The sequence below is a fragment of the Poeciliopsis prolifica genome, unplaced genomic scaffold, assembly GCF_027474105.1.
Source record: "Poeciliopsis prolifica strain line A6 unplaced genomic scaffold, Auburn_PproV2 SCAFFOLD005, whole genome shotgun sequence".
Lineage (NCBI taxonomy): Eukaryota > Metazoa > Chordata > Actinopteri > Cyprinodontiformes > Poeciliidae > Poeciliopsis > Poeciliopsis prolifica.
Genome location: NW_026562380.1, coordinates 10,762,448 through 10,784,098, shown reverse-complemented (window position 1 = coordinate 10,784,098; position 21,651 = coordinate 10,762,448). Strand labels below are relative to the sequence as shown.

General features: G+C 41.1%; 1 protein-coding gene across 3 annotated transcripts in view; it reads right to left on the bottom strand.

Annotated features, from left to right (window-relative positions):
- The window catches only part of zmiz1a (zinc finger, MIZ-type containing 1a), a 116,830-nt gene that overhangs the window by 71,507 nt on the left and 23,672 nt on the right, over positions 1-21,651 (bottom strand). For all 3 annotated transcript variants that reach the window (XM_055029333.1, XM_055029335.1, XM_055029334.1), the window contains exon 2: positions 14,168-14,275. The gene's annotated coding sequence lies outside the window, so the exon portion shown is untranslated. The remainder of the gene's footprint in view (positions 1-14,167; positions 14,276-21,651) is intronic.

The following is a 21,651-nucleotide window of genomic DNA, read 5'->3' as shown; positions in this document are numbered from 1 at the left end:
AACAGAAGTGAAGCTCAGAGGATTAAAATAGAAACAAAAACGAGGACAAATAAGAAACAAAACTCAAAAATGCACACGTTTATGGCAAAAACAAGATGAACATGATGGTCTGCTGGGACTCTAAGGAAAACGGCTTATAAAAAAGCTTCTGCTCAGTTTAAAAATAATGAATACATGCTTGAGAAAAATATTCCAAACAGTAAAATATTGTAGGCACTTATCAAGGAAGGGTCATCCTTCTGCAGTGAATCAATAATGCTCACCAAGACTGAAATACATTAACCACAGGACTGACTGCGTGTTCTTGTGTTCATCTAAGCCAAGTAATTTCTACTGTGTCTTTGTTTGACTGAGAAGTTCTAAAGCATAATTTCCAATGCTGGTATTATTTCCCCATTCATACAAAGGCTCCATCATGGTGCTAAATGAGCTGCAGTGGGTGATATAAAAGAAAAAAAGAAAACATGTACACACACACTTACATACACGGTAATTTACTGATCCTCTGTAATGAAACACGAAGCCAGCCAGGCATGTTTTCTCACTCTCACCGAGAAAAAATACGGCTGCTGAGATCTACAGAAAAAAATGCTGTCACACTGCCTAAAGAGAAAAGGCAGAATTATAAGAAAGAAAAAAAAAAACAAAACAAATGGAGCCATTGATTCACAACTTGTTTATTTACAAGCCTCTCTGGAGAAGAGATAAATTCCCCTGTTGAGGCTCTGTTTCCCCATCACACGACACGACAGGATGCATGAGAAGAGGGGCGAGCGGGCCGCGAGCGCAAATGTGAGCACGCTAACACAAACGTCTCGCATCTGGATTAATCTCCAATGGGCGTCATCGCAGATGCCATTAAATGTAGCAGAAGGCGAGAATCATTCAGGAGAGAGAGAGAGAGAGCAGGAGAGACTGCCATCTGAATAATTTATTCCTAGGCTCATCTTGTCTCACACCGGGGGGATTTCTGCTTTCAATTTACACCGTTTTCCTCCAAATATTCGAATCAGGAAGCAGATTTGTTGTGATTGGCACGCGGAAGGTCACCGTTCGCAATCTAGTGTTGTTGGTGCTGCCCTCGGTGGGGTTGGTAGGCCGGGTCTATTAGCACGCTAGGAAGAGGCACCGCATGTGTTTTTTGTTTTTTTTCCCTTTTCTTTTTTTTTTTTTTTTGTCCGCCTTTGTTTACATGCTTGGTGACACTGGAGAATAAGGCCCGTGGTGCATGGAGATATCAGTGTGTCTGAGCTTATTAGACGAGCTTTCCAAGGACACAGGAGGATCTAGAAATTACACTGGCTGAGGGGGGAAAAAACACGACAGCTAATCATAGCAGGAGGATGTTAGGAATGCAGACGCCAAAGCGAGGAGCGAGGGAGGGGAACAGAAAAGGGAAGGACAGAAGGGAAGATGAAGGAGTTGGGAATGAGAGCATGAGAGGAGGAGGTGAAAGTGGGAGCGCAAAATGAAGCCATGGCTCTTATGCCTGTCCTCATGATGTGTGTCACAAAGGGACTGAGAAAAGGACACAGAACAGTTCACGGAGGCTCAGGTCAACTGTGACAGAATGAGCTGCCATTAACCAGACAAGCAGGGGGAGAACTCTATCTGAGTGACAAACTGTAGCTGAAATCTGCAGCCTTCGACGCGGCTCGAGGGATCTGCTTTGTTTTGTGCCGGTGTTATACAACTCCTCTGGGAAAGGATCAGTCTATTCCGCCACGCACTCAATCCGGGAGACGCACACGTATTGGGACGGAGGGTATGGACTGTGGACGTCCTCTGAAATGTAATCGAAACTTTAAAAAATGGATTATTGAGTAGCTTGAGTCGGTGTGCTTAGCAAGCAAACTGCCCCTGGAGGAGTCAATTGGTGTGAGCTAGCTAGCGCCGGTTGACAAGACTTGGCTGTTTCTGGCTTCGCAGGCATGAATAGCCCTGCAGCGGGCAGGCACGGCGCAGCGGTTCAACAAGGCCTCTTTAACCAGCAGAATGACAGGCAAGCAGACGGGCGGCCAGCCAGACACAGACATGCAGCTCTGGCTGCTGCGCCGGTGCCAAATCAGTTCCACCACATGATGCAAGTGAAAGAGACTGGAAGAGGACAGTCTCAGTGTATAAGTGTCTCCACTGTTAGGTCACCAGACTGTATATATATATATATATATTTTTTTTTATCTTGTTTTCCATGTATCCCACCCTCCATACAGCACCAGTTTTTCACCATCGTCTGCCAGCTCTCTTACGTACACTCTTTCTGTTTCTGTGGAGAGAATACGAATGACTTGTGCCTTGTTAAACTTTAAATGTAGGAGTCCACAGCCTCAGGCGCTGCATCAGTGCCTCTGCGCGCTCTCCGCCTTGTGGAAATCTCCGTGCAAACCGAAGGGAAACTCGGCACCACTATGACACAGCATGCAGGAATGCACCAGCGGATGTGGTTCGCTCTCTCTCCCCTTAACTTCTCAGTCAGCCTTCCTCCCCCCTCTCACTGTGGGCAGGTCCATATGAACCCAGTAATTATCAAGGTTATTTTCTCCAGAGGACCAAATCCCTGTTTATGGGCATAAGCGTGTGTCACCAGGGCCTTGGCTGTCAACCCCACAGGACGCTGACTCTAGTGGACAAGCCCTGGAGAGAAATCTCCACTTCTTTTCTTTCTTTTTTTTTACTTTTGCACACACACACTAAAAGAAAACATTTGCAATTCTCGGTCGTTGTGCTATGACCTCAAATAAAACATCAAAACTGATGTTCCTAAAGAGCCTCAAACCTTGGATTTATCCTTGAAAACCCTCGACTAATGAAAAGATATTGGCTCAGAATGGGGGATATAAATCCTTTGACAGCATTTTAAAAAAATTAACTGTAATAAACAGATTTTATATACTGTGCCTTGCAAAAGCATTCATGGACTTCAAACTTTCCACATTTCATCATGTTGCAGCTGAATAAATGTAAGGCATTATGGGGGATTTTATGAGGCCAAACAATACGGAGAGAAAAATACTAGATGGTTTTCAAAGGTTTTTATGACAGAACTCGTATTTATGTTCACTATTTGTATTTGACCCCCATTCCCTCTGATGCACTCAAATACAACCAGTACAACTCAATAAATGCCTTTAGGAGTCATCTAAAGGACATCATGAAGACCAGGAAGAGAACAGATTTATTTCTACTAAGAATAAATTAAGAATATCTGAACTCCATTGTGATCAATTGACTTCTGAATTCAATGGTTCACTCTGCATTTTGTTTTGGGGTGTCAGATTAATTACCAATGCACACCACACTTCACCAGCCACTAGCTTTACACATCTACTGACAGGAATATTTGTGACTTTGAACATTAGAACATCTTGAAGAGGAGTGAATCGTCTTGCAAGGCAAGGCAGTTTACGTAAACTCCTCCAGTCATGAGAGCAAAGAGCACATGTTTATGTTGGCTGGAATGAACTCTAAAAAGGACATTAAGTTTTTATTTATTTTTTTTTACTATCAGAAGTTTGATTCATTTCCCCCCATCCCCAGTAAGAGATTCCCTGGTGAATTGGGATCTAGGCTACAGCACACATTTCCTTTTTGGCAATGGTTTATGAGGAAGCGAAGACTGGGAACAGCCAGTGGTTAACAAGGCCTGTAAAAATCACTAACCAACACAACAAGGTAGGCATTATACCTGTTAATTAGAGGCAAACAGGAGGCAACTTTGTTTTGTGAATGGGACACAGCGTCGGCTTGTTCTCATGGTACATTTGGCTCGTGAGCAAACAAGAGCCCGGAGCAACCTGAATTGCGAGCTCAAGAGTATATTTGCATGCAACAAACTGTTAGCTGGGGTCAGTAGTGCACACGCACACACACACACACGTACTGAGAAACTGGCTGCTCTCCTCACACAAAAGCTGCTTCCTCTTTGTTTCATCACGCAGGCTGGGCTTTGTTGGTGTGCGGAAATACCTCCAGAGGGAATGAAAATACTGGCAAGTTCCTGCAGCTCTTTCTGGAGCAACACCCGGGCAGCAAGGTTGGTCCTGCAGCTGCAAGATCACTCACATTGTGCATGCATGCCAAGTGCCTGTGTAGGCTCGGAGCTCCAGTTACGCAAGGAGATAACCGTGTTAACCTAAAGAACATAAACACTGGGGTGTAGTTACAGGGCAATTGGGGAACTAGAAGAGCCAACACTGACAGAGCAGAAACTGAAGCTGGACTAATGCTGTCAAGGAGGCTACAAAATTACTATCAACATCACTGCTAAGAAATTAGCCTGGGAAGAACTCGGCGACTTCACTTCTTAGATTTACTGACTTCTTGCCAGAATTTGGCAAAAGAGTTCAAGAAAAGGTCAGCAGAAGTCGAGATGTTTCAGGAATAGTAAATCACACTAAGCTACATGTACTTGGGGACTCTGCTACTAATTCATCCACCACGGGGCGCACACATTCACCCAACCTCAACAAAACTGGGACGCCAGAAAAAACATGCATTGAGTCCAAAAGAACCTTCACTGTACCCAACTCCACCACGGCGCAGCCCAGTACCACACTTTTCTCTTTTCATATTCCATTACCTCACTCCGTGGACATCCATACGAGCGAAAAACACGTGCTTGTAATCAGACGACAGCATTCTCCACTGATGACTAAAAATCAAAGACTTAACGATCTGCACTTAAGGCAAATATACGCCATATTTAGTAAGATTTCCAAACCTACAAGTAGGAGAAACAGAAAAATTTGGTTGTCTGTGGAGGTAAAGATGGTAAGTGATAAAAAGACACATTTTTGGAAGTATTTCAGCCCAACTCTTAACACAGATGGATTTTTAGCATTGCAGTCTCACTTTGCTACCTACGCTCGTGTTCCATTGACCCAGGAAATTAAAAACGACTTGCTATTTTCATCAAAAACTTCATGTCGATTGCACCTCCTACATAAATCTGAGCGGCTACACTATCTTTTCAGTACTGCTACTACATGTTTGTTGGGAAAAATCCTACTTCTAAACTCTGTGTGGAAGTCAAATGTACAGCCCATTTAAGAATCTCCAACACATAGTTAAAAGTTTGAACATATCAGTAAAAATCTGAGGAAAATCATGGGAAAAAAGTTTCCAGACAGGAAGTGCATGCAGGGGCAGAGCCGCTTTGACAACAAAAGGCTTCTAGCGCTACATTTTGCACAATTTATGAAGTCTCTTTTTTTGTGTGCGTGTGTGTAAATGCTGCATTAGTGTGGCTGTTTTAACTCTGAACAAGACAAAGCACTTCGCAAAAGGCAAAGATCCAACAAAGCACAAACGCACCATCTCATTCTTAGCAGTGGCTGCTAAGAAAGATGCAGCCAGAGTGAGTCTGGAGATCAGCACCGTCCTTTATGGGACACTGATATTACACATATTTATAACAATCTGTGATAAATACTGATGTAGTGCTGTGTAATTGCAGATTTTGTTTGGCTGTACATTACCAATCAGCCTGTTAGGTGACACCAAGATGAAGATTAGTCATTATCAGGGCAGATTATGAGGCCAGAGTTGCAGATAAGTATTTCTTGAGTCAAATGTGCTCAGCAGGTTGTTTTGTTCCTGCCCTACCTAACAAGGATTGTCATTATACCAGCCCCCGTGGTTATCAGAGTGGGAAGGGGGTGGGTGTGAGAGTCCTGGGATGAAAGGATCTAATGTTTGAGGGTGATGAATTGTGGTTATCAGCTGCTACTTGTTAAACAACTAACCGCTGATTGAACTGTGTCAGATTGTTTTCAAATTAAGTTTCCTTTGACTTTATTTTTTTTCACAGTATTCTACAAAGTTCTAATTAGTGGATATAAATAGTCTACAGACTCCTGTTGTAATGTTCTTGAGATGCAAAAAAAGAGGCAAATACTATTACTGTAGAATATTATGTATAATTGGACAAACAGTCCACTGAACTCTCTGTATATCTAGACAACAAAGTGGCTTGAAAGACAAAAGATTTCTCCTTCAAAGAAAACGCGTCTCGTTGTGGACAAACAAGTTGTAGTCTGACGAAACCACAGTAAAAGTTTGGCTACAGTAAGATAAGTAAGTCTGACATGAAAACAACATGGCACATGTTTATATCACAAGTAAGCTGTGCAACATCCTGATTCCCCCAAAGTGCAAATTTTTCAGCAAAAACACTTCATCTTTTGACTAAACAGCTGAGTAAAACAGCACTGAGCAGATATCAGGGGGAAAGCAGATTCTCGATGTACTGACAGAGGGGAAGAGCTTTCAAGACAGCTGCTTGAGTTTCTTTCTATGTCACTCTCGCTCAAACACGCACACACACACACGCACACACACACACACACACCACACACACACACACACACACACACACACACACCCTGAACTCCCTCTCTCCTTTTTAGCCAGTGACAGCAGGCACCCAGCGATGACACGAGGAGTGTCTCTGGCAGCCTGTAAGGCAGCACTAAACAGACAGAAATATCTGTTCTGACAGACGGACAGACCGTCACCCAGTAAGACATGCATGCAGCTGTCACAGAGCGTACTGCACCTCTTCTCGCTTGATTTTTTTTATTTCTTATTTTAACTCTTCTCTCAACACCGAATCGTTTTAGTCATTCTTCTTCCTGCTGTATTGATTTTCCACTCCTACATTTACGAGACAGCGCCGAACATGGTTTATCTTATGGCTGGAGAAAGTTTGGACTGAGTTTCAGTGTCATGACCCCGACATTCGAACATACGAGCCATCCTGCAGCTAATCAACATCTTTGCTGCTTACATTTGTTTATTCATCTCTGACTTTCCTTTCAGGAGAGTCTGTTCTCAATTTCTCCGGCTGTTTAGCCTTTTCGTTCTCAGGAACAGCCGTTCCCAATTAGGAGGGTCAGAGAGCGGAATAACTCATTCACTGGTATCTGACTTTGGAAGATCCACAGCAATAAGAAACTTCTGCTATAAAACTGCCATGTCTAAAACTTGTGTACGGACCGTGTTTGCATGTGCATCTGTGTGCATAAATCTGCACTGTGTCAACAGGTTGTCAGGAGACTCTGACATCCATGTTTTACAACATGCGATTATGATAAACCTGCTTATGTTGTGATCGATATAAAAGTGCAGCTTATAGACATTCATCTGAAAATATAGGATATCGAAACAATGAAAAATCTCTCCTGATCAGTCAGGCGCACCCATGCACCAAAATCTGCACCCTATGAGAGAGAGCTGCTTTAATGGCTTTGTTTCAATGGTTCCCCCTGCGTGCTGTAGAAGCTGGCGGCTACAGTTTACAAGGCACATCTGCAGGTATTGCATTTCAAGCAGAGAAACTCAAGCTGTGAGAATGAACATATACACAAACATTGTCACAGACGGAGGAGCATTCAGGTGGGTTCCTTATTGTGTGTGAGCTTTTTTACATGGCACAAATCTGAAAACAATAGCACAACTGAGGAAGGTATGGTGACAATATGTGTGTTGTTCAATAAAAATACTCATGCTTCCATGAGATTAATAAATAAATAAAAAATAGCTAAAAATGCACATTGGTAAATCCAATTTTTGTGTTTCAGTGACTTTGTAATATAAACATATATGGGTCAGGGAGTCAGAAAGTCAGGTACTTTCTGAATCAATTCTCTTATTCGAAGAGAATTGATTATAATCAGTATGAAGAACTTAAAGGCAGGGATTGAAAATCTTTGATTACAGTAATTGTTGTGTCAAGCTTAGTGTACGTCGGTGTTTTCTTTTAGGTGCAATTGTAGATTTTACCTAGATAGAATAAATAAAATATAAAATTACTTACCATGAGTCCAACATTCTGCTAAACCCTGATCCTATTTACAAGGTAAAAATGTTTATTTAAAGGTGTTTTTTTATATTTTCCCATATCTAGGATCTTGGGGTGTAATTAATTTTTACGTCTATCAAATAATTTCATAAATAATGTGAATATAGATAATGCAGTGTGTAGTTTTAGACACTTGAGCTCAGATTTGAATAATTTTAGAAACTGGTAAAGACCATATTTGACAATCAGAAGGAAATCTGATTTATACTGATGGGTGTTTTCTGTTCATGCATCTTTAACAACCAAGATTCCTGGTGATGTATCTAGATAGGCAACAAATGAGGCATGAAGCACATATAACCTACATATTCCTGAAGCCTACAAGGCAGGATATTGGGATGCCTTCATGGAATTATATTCCCAACACAGACTCCTTAAAAAGCAGCTCATACAGAGACATTTTCACCATTTTAATTCGTAAGCTCTCACAATAATGTCTTTGAGAGAATCAGATCTATTTGTTACAGATGAGAGTGGAGTGATGTGGAGGATCATGGGTACCATCTCTCCCAAATCAGGGAAAGAAAGAGCAATCAGCAAAGCTTCAGATGGCATCCAACAGATTTGAGCTCCTTTCTTCAAGCACCGTTATTGTGGCTCTCCCACACACTAGTGATATGTTGCACGCATTTCTGACAATTTAAATATGTCACAGATGGCCAAAAACATGTCTAATTGAGAAACATATGCATCACACTTACAGAGAATAATAATTCCAACATGTGTGTCTCTTTATCCAGTTCTCATCATGCATTCACCACGAGTTGCAGGAGACCGATGGTGGCATTTTCCTGTGCAATTTGTGAAATTATGCAAATGATGACACGGTGTTTCTTTTGTTTACTGCTACCAGGTCGGAGCATTCATGAGCGTTATTTTTCAACCTCACACTACAGCTACCACTCCTTCCTCTCCTCAACCTCCCGTCTTTCTCTCTCAGGGAGTCCTGCTTCGGCATTGGAGGAACGTCCTCGGCATTATGAGAAGCCATTAATGAGTGTTTGGCGTGGCATGTTGTGATGCGCGGCATATTACAGCCATTCATCAGAGTCAGGAGACACTTGACAGGCGGACAGCCAACAGGTTGTGTAATCATATAACCCAGCCATGTCAGGCCTGCCACGGCTCCGTGTCCCATTCAGGCCTCTAATGTTGTTTTCCTCTGGGTAATTGACAATGCCAGACATAGAGACCCAGTGATGGATAACATAATGGACCCACTGGCACACAAAGATGGCGGCCGACTAGAATGATGTCATCTTCAAATATACAAGCATTTAGAAATATTCAGGATTTATGACTCAGTCTTTTTCCCTTTCTTTTAGGTAACATTTATTATGATGACTATGTTCCTCGCATTAACCCTCATATTATTCTAGTTCAGGGTATTTGCTTTTCAATAAAGGGTTTTGTAAGTAGCTAAAAAAAAACTATTACTTCTGCCACTTTATCAATAGAATATATTATATTTTTTTTTTGCCATTTTTGTCTTTATAACAACCACACTTACTGTAATATGCTAATATTTTTTTATTGTTTTTTTTCCATTGGGCTATTCCATCATTGTGGGTTTGCTTTTCTGGAACAAAGTTTGGCTTGTTGATGGTGCATATTACCCTCCCTTTTGTCCATATCCCTGTGCTTTTTCCAGACAGAAACTTTATGGATAGTTATGGGAAAAGAGAAAACTTTTGGTTAAGAAACCACAGGGTGTCATCCTTCCTTTTGCAGACAATGCAGTTCCGTTGGATGCAACGCTCACTGGAACCGTTCATGAGTCCAAATGAGAGACAGCTCCTCTGATGCCATGGATTCACAGGTAGTAAAAATGGGGTTGCTCCCTCCAAAGTGTGGGTCTGCTCAAGCAAAACAGTTCAAGGCTCTGCATGTCTTGCTTAAAAACTATAGTAGGATTGTGGAGAAGATGGATAGATGGATTGGGGCTCCTCCACTCTGTCATAGTACAGAAAAAGCAAAGCCAAGAAGTGAAGCTCTTGATTTGGGTTTTCCAAGAATGAGCTGGAGAGTGCTGTGACCCCTCTGATCAGATCTTGGATAATCAGGTGACAATGGATAAATAAATCAATGGCAAACCATCCATCCAAAGGAAAAGATGGTCGGAAGGATGAACCTCCGAACAACAGAGATAGTCGTTTCTGCAAGTGAGAAAAGTGTTTAAGCCAGCTCACCAGCTGTGCTCAGCAACAGGTGCGGGACATTCCGTAAAGTTAACACTTTCCAGTCCACCACCTTTTCTGGCATCCCATAAAAGTACCTCTACCCATATAAATGGTATGAGTTGTTTTTTATTTTTTAACCTCGACTATAAATCTTCGGAAATCTTCATGCCGGTAACGCTCTCCTGTGCAATGATGGACAACTCTATGTCTGTGAAAAGAATATTTTTTATGTTGAAAGGGCTTGTTGCATCATTCTAGTCTTCAGCTAATTCTGTCCTTTCTTCGTGGGATTCATAAGAGTATTTTGGCAGAGAGTCTGGATGTGACTCTGTTCCTGTCCAGAGTTGCCCAAGGCCAGGTTTTCTTTCCAGATTGAATCCACTCCTCCTTCCAAAGACGTTTCCAAGGTTGTTGTGTATTTTAATATTCCTGGTACCATCATGCCAGGGAAGTATTGTCAGTCTAATCTCTCTCTGGAAGCAGAACAGGACATGCTTTTCCGATGAAAAACTTCAAAAAGCATGTCATACATGGGCAAGAAGAATACTTTTTGAGATCATGTGAGACGAATATAAAGTTGCTTAAGAAGAATGAAGCTGAACAAAAAGGAATGCCATTCTCATGGTCAAGCCAACAGCTTGAAACAATATGCTTTTACCAGATTTATATCCATAAAAAAATATCAGAGACAACTACATTAAGATTCAAGATGAAAATGTCAACGTTAGTCTGAGCCAAAGCTTGGCCTTGACAGAACTAAACCAGCATCTCTAACACAGTATATCATCATTATTTGTCTCCTAACTGCTGCAGTAGTCTAACCTATAATGAATGCATCACATTAGCTGAAGTCACTTTTTGGATAAATCTTTTGAGATAAATTGATTTGAGTTTATGCAGTAATTATGCACATGGGTAAAAAAAAAAAAAAAACAGAGACCTTAGCAGCTTCACAGTTCTGCAGAAACAACACAATGCAGAGAAACGTTTAGTTTTTAACTAGGCAACTGCGTCAAAAAGGCAGGGGTGACCTCAAGGCAGGGTGAGACATTGTTAAAAAAGGAAAGTATCCTCACACAACCTGTTCTGCTCTGTCCCTAAACTGGAAAGGAAAAGACAATGTTCTTTCTCATCCTCCCACTCCACACAGCTTTTTTACCTCTGGTTGTTTGTGAGAAATCCTTTGCAGCACACAAACCCCTCCAAAAATGGTCGGTTTATGAAAGTGAAAAATGGGCTGCTAGATGAAAACCAGAATGAATCCAGCAGGGATAAAAATACACATCTTTGCCTTTTGAACATTCTTGCTCTTACCCGAAGGTGGAGATAGGACACCTAAGGGAATCATATGTTTGATCATGCTAACATTTTAAAACGCAGTATTCATTCATGTCTGGATCTGGTTTACTGTCAGAAAAATAACGACAGCACAATAATTGACAGGCGTTTATGTGAACAGGCCATGTGTCTTCAGATTAGCTTATACAACTCCAGCTTTCTACTAATTAAAAACAATCTAAACTTCATTGATTACAAAGATTGTTCAGTTTCAAGAGTGACTATATTTTAGCCTACTTTGGCTAATAAAGTCAATGTTGTATAAATATTAAGAGAATTCAGTCTAATGACAAGTGCAAAGGCTGAAAATTTAGATCCCGGTCAAGTCATTTTTAAATGATTGACACTCTCTTGTCTCTTTCACCAAACATTTCCCTCATGAACTCAAAAAGACAATCTGCCTCTGAGCTTCCTCTGGCCTTTCATAAATCACAAGAGGTGGCAGCGATATCCTGCGCAGCTGTGGGCTTTCAGAAATGATGCCGGCAGTGTGGGACAGGAGACGTGGTGCAGCGTGGGCGTTAGCACATTAAACCTTTGCCTCTCCATATCATTCTTTTCACAACAATAAACACACAGCGCACAGCTTCAAAATTCAGTTATTGGGGCCTGCCATAGCATTACATAAGCAAAGGCAGTGACTGCCTTGCGAAACCAAACCACTGTTACACATGGGATTAGTTTGGCCATCTAAAATCAACCCTACTGAAAATTTCAAAATAAAAGTCTCAATATTCCTCTCAGGTTAGTGCATCACCATAGGCGGTGCAATAATACTAGCCTTTATTATCTTTTTCTCTCACTTTAATGCACAGCAAGGCAGTGCATTAAATTGGCACAAACATTAGCATTTCACTACCCCCCTCCCCAACATCAGCATTAGCCTTTTCGCTGAAAACAATCTTTTAGCTACTTTTCTGACTTATTTGCCATGTTTTATGTACTGAATGAACTAAGTCAATGACAAACAACATGCTAGTGATGCCCCACGTGTTATTGATAGCACTCACGCTAACATTAGCATTTTGGCTAATTTTAGCTAGAACTTCCCCAGATAAAGGGGAAGGTTCAAAAAGAAAAGCTTCGAAACAATTGTATTCAGAGACAGGCTTCTCGTCTTAGATCTACTTCTGTCTGTATCACTATGAGGAAATAGTTTGTCACAAACTTTCTTCATACCTTTGGTAACCAAATGTCCAAGGCCAAAACCCTGGGGGAAAAAATCAGGCTGACCAACATCTCTGCCAAAGTGAAAATTCTTGCAAGACACAGTGTTGAGGTTCGAAGACCTGCTTGGATGTAAAACGATGTTTTGAAATACAAGCATTCATAACCTCAGATACTGTTTGATCTATTTTCTAGTCTTTCCTTCTTATACTTTATTGCAGACATGACTTCCAAGGGTTGTTTAAGTTGTTAGACACGGCTGGATGGTCGCTGATCACCATATACAAGTCAGCTGATGAAGTGCTGCAACTCAGCCACAAGGACACTTCTTATTCTCGCTTCTTATTCTCCCATTGAAATCTTTTGTGAACCTGACTTCAGTCTAAATCCAACTACCAAAGCCTATTTTTTTGCCCAATAGCTGCAATTTTATGTTGGCCGCGGCTCAAGTAAGTCTTGCGGTCGTATTTAAGAAGATGATTTGTTTGGATCTGTATGTGTGTCCTTGGCTTTCAGAACTGTACTTAGGCTGTACAGACAATTTTAGAGAGCTAATAAATTTTGATTTCCCTAATTATCGTATTTTTTATCCTGTCTGTCGCTGAAAAATAAAAAAAAAGAGACTGCAATGTCCAGAGCACCACAGATGAGTGACAGGGCTAACGTAGATCAGTAATACTAAAATTAAGTGTGTTATTCTGCTGTAATATATGGAAGAGTTCTGATGCTACTACTCAGCTTGGTCCTCTGAATCAGCAAATACCTGATTTGAACTACTCAGATCGCTATCTGAGACCAAAAAAAACTCAGAGTGAGACATCCCTAATAAATCATTTGATGTAACATTTTGCAGCCCCTTTATGTGGTTCACTGAAAATGATCTGACTGTGTCTATTTGCCAGCCTGGTCCTTCCTTAACTCAGATTTGTTTACATCATTGGTATTTGCTTACACACACATACTCTGTGTGATTGTGGGGGGAAGAAGTTCTCCAAGCTGTGTCTTGGAGTTAAGCTAGATTATCTGGAACCTTTATCAATTATCTTCGTCGTACTTTTTCTTTTAAATCTGAGAGAAATAACAAAAGAATAAGGACAAATAAAAAAAGTACAGCTGCAGCTATTTGGCAAAGTTGGCACTAAGTGGCCAACTTAAAACAAAAACCCTTTTAATCTAGGAAAATTAAGCAAAGTTATCATCAGAACCTACATTAACATAAAACACTATCTAGTCTAAGACTGAAATACTGTCACATAAATTGGACAGCCACAATAGTCTGGATTTATTTTCTTTCCCATATCGGGACAAAGTGGAAAGAAACTCTGAATCATTCCATCATGTTTCAGTTGATTTTTCCTAGTATTGACACTGGCCACAGCATTCTCAGTAGGGTCTGGCTGAATTTCTTTCCCTGCAGAGCCAAACAGGATCCTGCCCAACTCCTCATAAACAGCAGCTGCAGTCTGCTACTCAGTTTCCAGTTCCTCCAAAGCCACCAGCACTGGATGGCCCAATCAAAACCAGCCCCGGTGCTCCCTTGCTCTGCTTTCACAGAGTGCAGGACTGAAACAAGAAACGTCCACAATCAAAGATCCACGGAATAAAAGAAATATCCTTTTACCTGCGTGACCTCAGAGGCGCTCGTGCTGCAGCTGGCACCCCCTCCCCCGCCCCGCCCTTCATGTATTCTCCCGCGCGGTCCGATGCTGACCTCTCCTTAAGAGGAGATCTGAGAGAAGAGGAAGACAGAGGAGAAGGTTGTTAAATTTCCCCTTAATGGAATGCCGGGGAGAACCTGGTTCAGACAGAGGACAAATGTATCACAGAGAAACACACCACGGTGTTGAAAAATGTATGCAGGAAGCCATGAGGGAGTTTGCTATACTGCCCCATTTACTCTACCTCCTAACCCTGTTGGAGAGTCAATGAACCAAAGAACAACTGCACCACCAATCACACGCCCTGTGCAGCCTATATACTGCAGCAAACCTGTTCCAAAACCCCAATACCCCCCCAATGCACAGGAACAATGTCCTTCCCAAAGGTTATCAGCAGTCTGGTGCTTGGTCAGCCCCTCATCCTGAGTCCATTACACACACAGTGTGGTGAGATTCCCTGCCTTAATACACCCCTCTTAGTCTCTTCTCACTGCTTCACTGCCTCCTTTAACTCCTCATACAAATCCAGCATAGGCCAAGAACACTCACCCACACTGGTTTTTTGGGATTAGCCAATCAGAGCATTTTCTGTGTGTTCGTATGTATCTCAGCTTTGCTGTAAAAATGACAGCATTTGGCTTGATCATTACACATCTAGTTCATCTATTTAACTTCAGTTCCCAAGAAGAATGCACAATAAATAAAACACAAGTTTCCAAAAAGATGAGGAGAAGAAGAAGGTAATGATTTGTACAGGTGTGTTAAAAAAAAAACTCAGAATATATGTCCATCATTTGTTAGGTTAAAAGCACATTCTGAAAATAACCTTTAAGCGGGAATTAAACATACTTTCCATTAAGCCCAATAAATGTTTTTTTTTTTTGTCTGGTCTAAAATTCTAATCCTAAATGCCATGTTTTCATTAGTGTAAACAGACAATCTCCATAATTAACAGAAATAATGGCTTTAAAATATGTGTCTGTGTGTAATTAAGCTACATAATTTGTTTCACTTAGTAAATTGACTTAATGAAAATAATGAACTTTAAATAATATTTAAATTTCCTAAATGGGTCTGTATGTACTCTGAGAAACGGAGCTTTTTTTTCTTGAAGTTGGCTCTCGCTCCATCCTGCCCGTCATTTCATGCCTCACAAGAAATAAATGCAGAAGTCCTCATAAGTCCTTCTCGCTGCAGAATTTGTTAATGTTGCAGTGACACCCACTTATAGTATCAATTGCATGCAGCGCCTTTGGGCACCACCATGTGAAATATTGTTTATTTGAAAATCAATTTCCAAAAAAGCCTAGCTCCCTCTGTTTCATTTGATTCTGTTGTTAGATTTACTCTGCAACTGCAATTTACTTCCCAAATAGTGCTTTTAAGATTCTAAAACGGGCCAATATATAGAGCTGAATAACTCTATATATTGCACAAAGTGTTACATGTTCCTCATGTAACACTCTGTTACATGAGGATTTTAAAAAATAATTATATTTGGGGTATGGCGACAAACAAGATGTAAATTAACTTTACCTTACCACAACTATAAATGCTGCTGAAGTTATCATCCACTTCACAGCTTCCTATTGGGGATAAACTCAAGGGCAATTCAACTGCTTTTTAAGAAATCTAGAATATACCTCATCATTTTTAGCCCAAAACCTAAAATCTATTAGGTTTTAAATCACGATACACTGAACTGAGATTTATTGCAAAGACTACAATGCCACATTTGTCGACTGCTATACTCCAAGTGTAATCAATTTATGCTTCTTTTTTTTTTTTGGAAAACAAGTCCAACAACTTCTAATTACGTAAATTAAACAATAAATCAAAATCACATGAATAGAACACAATCACATAGACGGGTTAGATTTCATGGCCCCGTCTAATCTGATCCTAAATGTGTGTAATTTAGATTATAGAGCCGTTATGGTGAGAGTTGTGTAAGACTATCCAGCCAACTGCACCAATCCTTCCTCCTCAGGAACCAAGTGGAGACATTAAACTCTGCAAACATTTTACAATCTATGCTGTGCTTGTAGGTAATATTTGTGTTTAATATAGAAACTGTAAGATAAATTAGGTACATCTGCATGGTTGTGAGAAATTTATGAAGGGGCACAATATTATAAATTAAACAGATTATAATTAAAAGATTTTAGAATTATGTAACTTAAGATCCACACATATCACAAAGCTAAACCAAGTCAGAAATTGGGAGTTTTGTCTTGTTATTGGGCTGACAAGACAAAATGTTCCTCAATGTTCTGAAGGTTATAGCAACTGACAGCAACAAGTCCCGGAGGAGGATGCAACATTCGTCTTTCTGTTTCACCTACAACATCGGAAACAAACTTTCTAATGCTCAAGCTGACTTCTTATCAGAGTTTACAGCACTGAGCTATAAAAAATAAAGTTAATAATTTGTCTTATTGAACCCAGTGGAAGAAATCAAGATGATAGAAATTAACTGCATGCCGAAATTCTTTGAAATGCAGCTAAAATGATCAACAGTGATGAAATTTGCTTTGTTCTTGGAACTATATCTCTCTCTCATCTGCTGATATTCAGAAAAGAACAAAGATATTGTTTAGAAAGAAGGAGCGCGCGGAGAAAACCGAACACCCCCTCCGTACAACACAACACCTGCTCGCTCATTTAATCCACCAGAAGAAGGCAACACACTGAAGAACATAATGTGGGAAGAGGGGGTTGACTTTGGACGGAGGCCAAAAAACCAAGAGGACGGGGGGAGGAGAAAACCATAAATACGCAGGGAGGCGAGCAGGTGTTGCAGACAAATGTGATTTACAGCTTCTAAGTCTCATACACTGCTGACAGGTAAGCCTATTAGGTTGATATTACACAGCTATAACACACACACCAGCGGACCCTTTTAAAAGCATTTGTGTACTCAGTGTGCAAGGGTGACCTGTTAAAGAGTGATTACGTCGAGTTGTTAAGGCAGCTGTACGTTTACTTCCTTATTGTTTTATTTTGGTTTTCCTTTTTATTTAAGATGATCGTAGTCAGTAGCAGTGAAACCTAATTCCGCTTTATTGCAGGTCAGATGAAATTGGAGGTTAAAAGAAGAGTAAATTAATGTTTTGTTCTCATGCCCTAAAAGTCTTTTAAAAAGCAAACTGAGAAGCGAATGCTTCGACTGCGACCTTTTTTTTTTTTCTTTTTTCTTTTTTGCATATTGGAAACTGCCAGGGAGCAATCACCCTGGAATGCAAACATTTATGAGAAACTAAATGCGCTAGAACACCGAGATTCGCAATCGAATTTCACTTGTAATGCTGCATGAGAGACAACCAGACTAGAGGAAAATTGCTACCACTTGAGCAGCTCGCTACAGATGGTGTTGAGAGCAACACGCCACAAAGCAATACGTTCCTTAATAACGTGGTGAATGTCGCAGTAAAAGGCTCCGCGGTAGCTTCTGCATACTCAAACTCTTTTTTTTTTTTTTTCTCTCTTCACCCCTCCTGTCAGAAGTGCAAACTCTTTCATCCTGGATGTAAGAGTCTGCAGTAAGAAATCCTCAAAGAGACTAATCGTGTTAAATGAGGTTTGTGTCTAGCCGTGACTTCTGAGCCTGTGTGCAGCAACGTCGGCTGGGGGTTGTAACGGAGACTCCAATTTTTCGTCACCCCTTAAAATCTGAGCTAACTCTCTGCAAAAGCCAGGAGATCTCTATTTTACGACGTCGGTTAGGTTTTAACACTTGACCAGGGTTAGGTAAGATTAACAAATTTTCTGTGAAAAACTCTTTAAAGTGATGCGCATTATAAAGCCAAAGTTTGTCTGACAAAAGCCCCTAACGCTGTGATGTTTGATTTAGCTTTCTGCAGGGAATCCTCCTCTCTAGTGGCTACTCATTGACAAGCTCACTAATGTGTGCACATGTGTACATAAACACACCTTATCATCTGGGACTGAGGAAGCAGGAGGGCTATAAAGGCCAACCTCATCTCCTTAAAAACAGGCCTCACTGTCCCTGGGTGTCTTAACACAACTCATCAACTGTTAAACCAGAGAGAGAAAGGCCGAGCAGTAAAAATCAATGCCCCCAGCACAGCAAACGCCCATCAATTATGCTTGGTGGAGGAGGAAAGAGCAAGAATTTGCAATTGACAAGAAGCAAACAGAAGGAAAAGGAGGAAGGCGAGGATAAAGTCCATGTTAAGTTAAAAGCAACGGGCGAGTGCGTTGCCCGGGATTGATTACCTTTATGCAAATAAAAGAACATGGCGACCGGAGAATGCAATTTTCAGCAGCAGCAGCAGCAGCAGAGGCTTTGAAATCGATCGAAGCCAAGAGAGAAGCCATTTTCCTCCAGCCAAGATAAAACACTTTGCTATGAGCTGTCAGATACTTATCAGGAGGAAATTAGCAAAGGAATGCCATTTTCCCCAAACAAGCAGGTCAAGTGTTTCTCCCAGTGTTTCACTTCTTTCACTCACACCCAAAATTCCTCATCCTCTCCTGCATGACGATGATTAGTGAAGAAAACACTTCAGCATAGCATTTGTATTCCACAAGCTTTACAGTAGTGCTTTATTATGAAATGGCTAGAAATGAATGTCGTTTTTAATATTTTGTTCAAAAAATAATCCAAAAGCAGCATGTACTTGTGTTTAGCCACTGTTAGTCGAATAATCCCAGTGGAACCAACTGCCTTCAGGCTTTTCCCAAACTTTGAACTTCTCATGGAGAAATGTTTAGTCTGACATGTGAAAACAGAAAGAAGATAAGGAAAGACAGGTGTTATCAATCTAATATGACTTAGACTGAGTTGTTTAAAAAAAAAAAAAAGCACAGCCAATAGACATGCAAATCTGGTAGAGACAAACACAACAACACAAAAGGTCGTGTTGGACTAGCTTATAAAATTCTTAAAAATCCAGACTGTGTTTGTAAAGCAAAAAAAAAAAAAAGAATATTTTTCCGAGGTACTGTAATAAAGAGTACAGGCATCCATTCGGCATGAGCAGTAACAACTTGTTGTTTGATACATAGAGGATGAGGTCTCTCTTTCGCCTTGGCTCCAGGGATTGACCTCGCAGCCTCCCAGCACCCGCACGTATGCACTGACGCAAGTCTGTCCTCAATCTGTGAGCCTGATCTCACCAAAACAATATTTGAATTTTTGGCCTGCAGTCTTTGTTAGTGGCTGAAAAGAGAGAAGGGGAAAGGGGGCGGTGGGGGGAATAAAAGAAAAAGAAAGCACACAAAGAACAGAGCACAAAGTGATGTCAAAGCAGGCAGTGCCCCACACAAGACAGCCTTGTCAGGAGAGAGAGGGAGGAGGGCAGCACGGCGTCAACATCAACACCGCTTCTGCAGTCATCGCTCAGCAGGTAATTATGATAACAACGTGTTCCCTCGGCAGCCTCTCTCTGATTTAGTTTCCAGGCACTTACCCTTCCTAAAATCTCCCCTCGATAACATCTGATATGATTACAAAGTCGAGATCCTTTTCAAGGAGCGCCCACTTATGTGCCTCTAATTTGGTGTATGCTAACCTTCCCTCTCGTGACTACTCTGTGATGTTTCTGGTCTCGTTTTGTATGCTTAGTTAAGATGTCGCAAAGTTTGGATTGTCGCATTACTTCTGGAGAATGCCATGACATCAACAGGCCTCACCTACAAACCCCACATGTTGCTCAGAGCGCTCCCACCTCTGATTGTAAACACAGCGTGCGCCACGTGGGGGGAAAACTTGTCATTTCATTGTGCCTCAACGTCCAGGTTCACCGGCGTGAGTCTGGCCCTGAAACGAGTCGGCCAGAATTGACCCTGTGATTACCTCCGCGGCACGGCATTTTCCTCCGCTTGTCATCGCGGCCGACCTCCTTAAAACAGCCGAAGCTGCTCTGAAACAGATCTGGGCTGTTGACATACTGAAGACATTTAAGATAATCCCAGAGATGTCTCTGTGTTTTCCAAGATTACATCTTCAAAGGGGAAACGCACCCGCCAGCCTCTACTTGAAAGGGAGAGAAACGCAGTGGGTCCTTGTTCTGAAGGAGGGGGTGGAATAGCTGAAGAATGCAATCATGGTTTTGGAGTGGAAGAAGGCCTGTCCTGGCTGGCTAAGCTGGCAGGAGGGTGAGAGGACAGGAAGGGGTGGATGTGGTGGTGGAGAATAATCAGACCTGCAGAGAAAACACACCTGCTGGATGGGACAAAGCAGACAAGACGCTCACCTGTGTGACCTGCCACACAGGCTGTAAATCACTAAACCCGCCAGCGACCAGGTTCTGCCTCTTTCATTGTTTGCAAGATGAAACTTTGATGTTAACCAAGACTGTTTTGATCAGTCAGTTGCTTCCTATCCAGTCAGATTCAAATTCATTACCTTGCAATATTTTTTTTTCTTTTTTGATCTGAGGAAAGAAAAATCTGCTGAGAGGAAATAACTTTTACATTCTTAGCCAAACAGGATAGATCAACAAGATTTTTCTATTTACATTCCTAAAGTAAAAAAAAAAAGGATACTAGATTCTAGACAGAGGCATCTCAGCAACTAATCACCTAATAAGTTAGGAGAGAAGAGAAAATTATTTCCTAGTTGTTGCATCTAGAATATTTGTCATTTTTCTGATTTAAATTGGAGTAATTTGGTCATGGTAGGCTTTTTTAGTTTTTAGTTTTTGTTTTAAATCTTTGCACAAAAATGCTTAAGGCTTTTAGCATGTGATAATGGTCCAAACCCAATTCCTACTTGATGTCAACAGAAAGCCTATATTTTAAGCTGCTGCAGATTGGTTTCTGACACAATAGACACTGAGATATCATCAATATAGAAGCTAAAAACACTGATAAAATTTACACTTAATTATTGCAAAATCTTTGGGTCTAGACCTTTAATGTGTCTGTTTATAAAAGTGTCAACATAGAAAATATAACTCATATTAATCTTGTTGTAAGTGTGATATTATGTTAAGGCCAGAGTTGTCTTTTATGGTCAACTTGTTCTGTCAGTGTCAGACTTGCATGCTGTAACTCCAGTGATAGTGACTTCATCACTCTTCTGCAGCCTCCAGCTCCCTGCATCCTACTTCATGCTTTATCTTTCTGGATAAATGCGTAAAATATTTTTGATCAGCTGTGTCACATCCAAATTACTTGTGAAGTATTAAATGGAAGCAAGAAAAGCACAAGAAAGAAATTGCGACTCATATCTGCACAAATGTCAGCTGTGACGTCCACCGTGGCGGTGAGAACCTGCTAATGACTCAGGGATGCGTTGGCTAACGTGGCTCTGACGGACATCACTGTCGCTCCGTCCGGGCGTGCTGACCGGCACATCCACGGAGCACCTGCTAATTATAGGCAGTGAGTGTTTTTCACACTGTCCATGAGTGGGAGCTGCGAGGAACACAGAACCAATAATAGCAGTTCCTACTACCAAGGCAGAAATTGGGTGTTT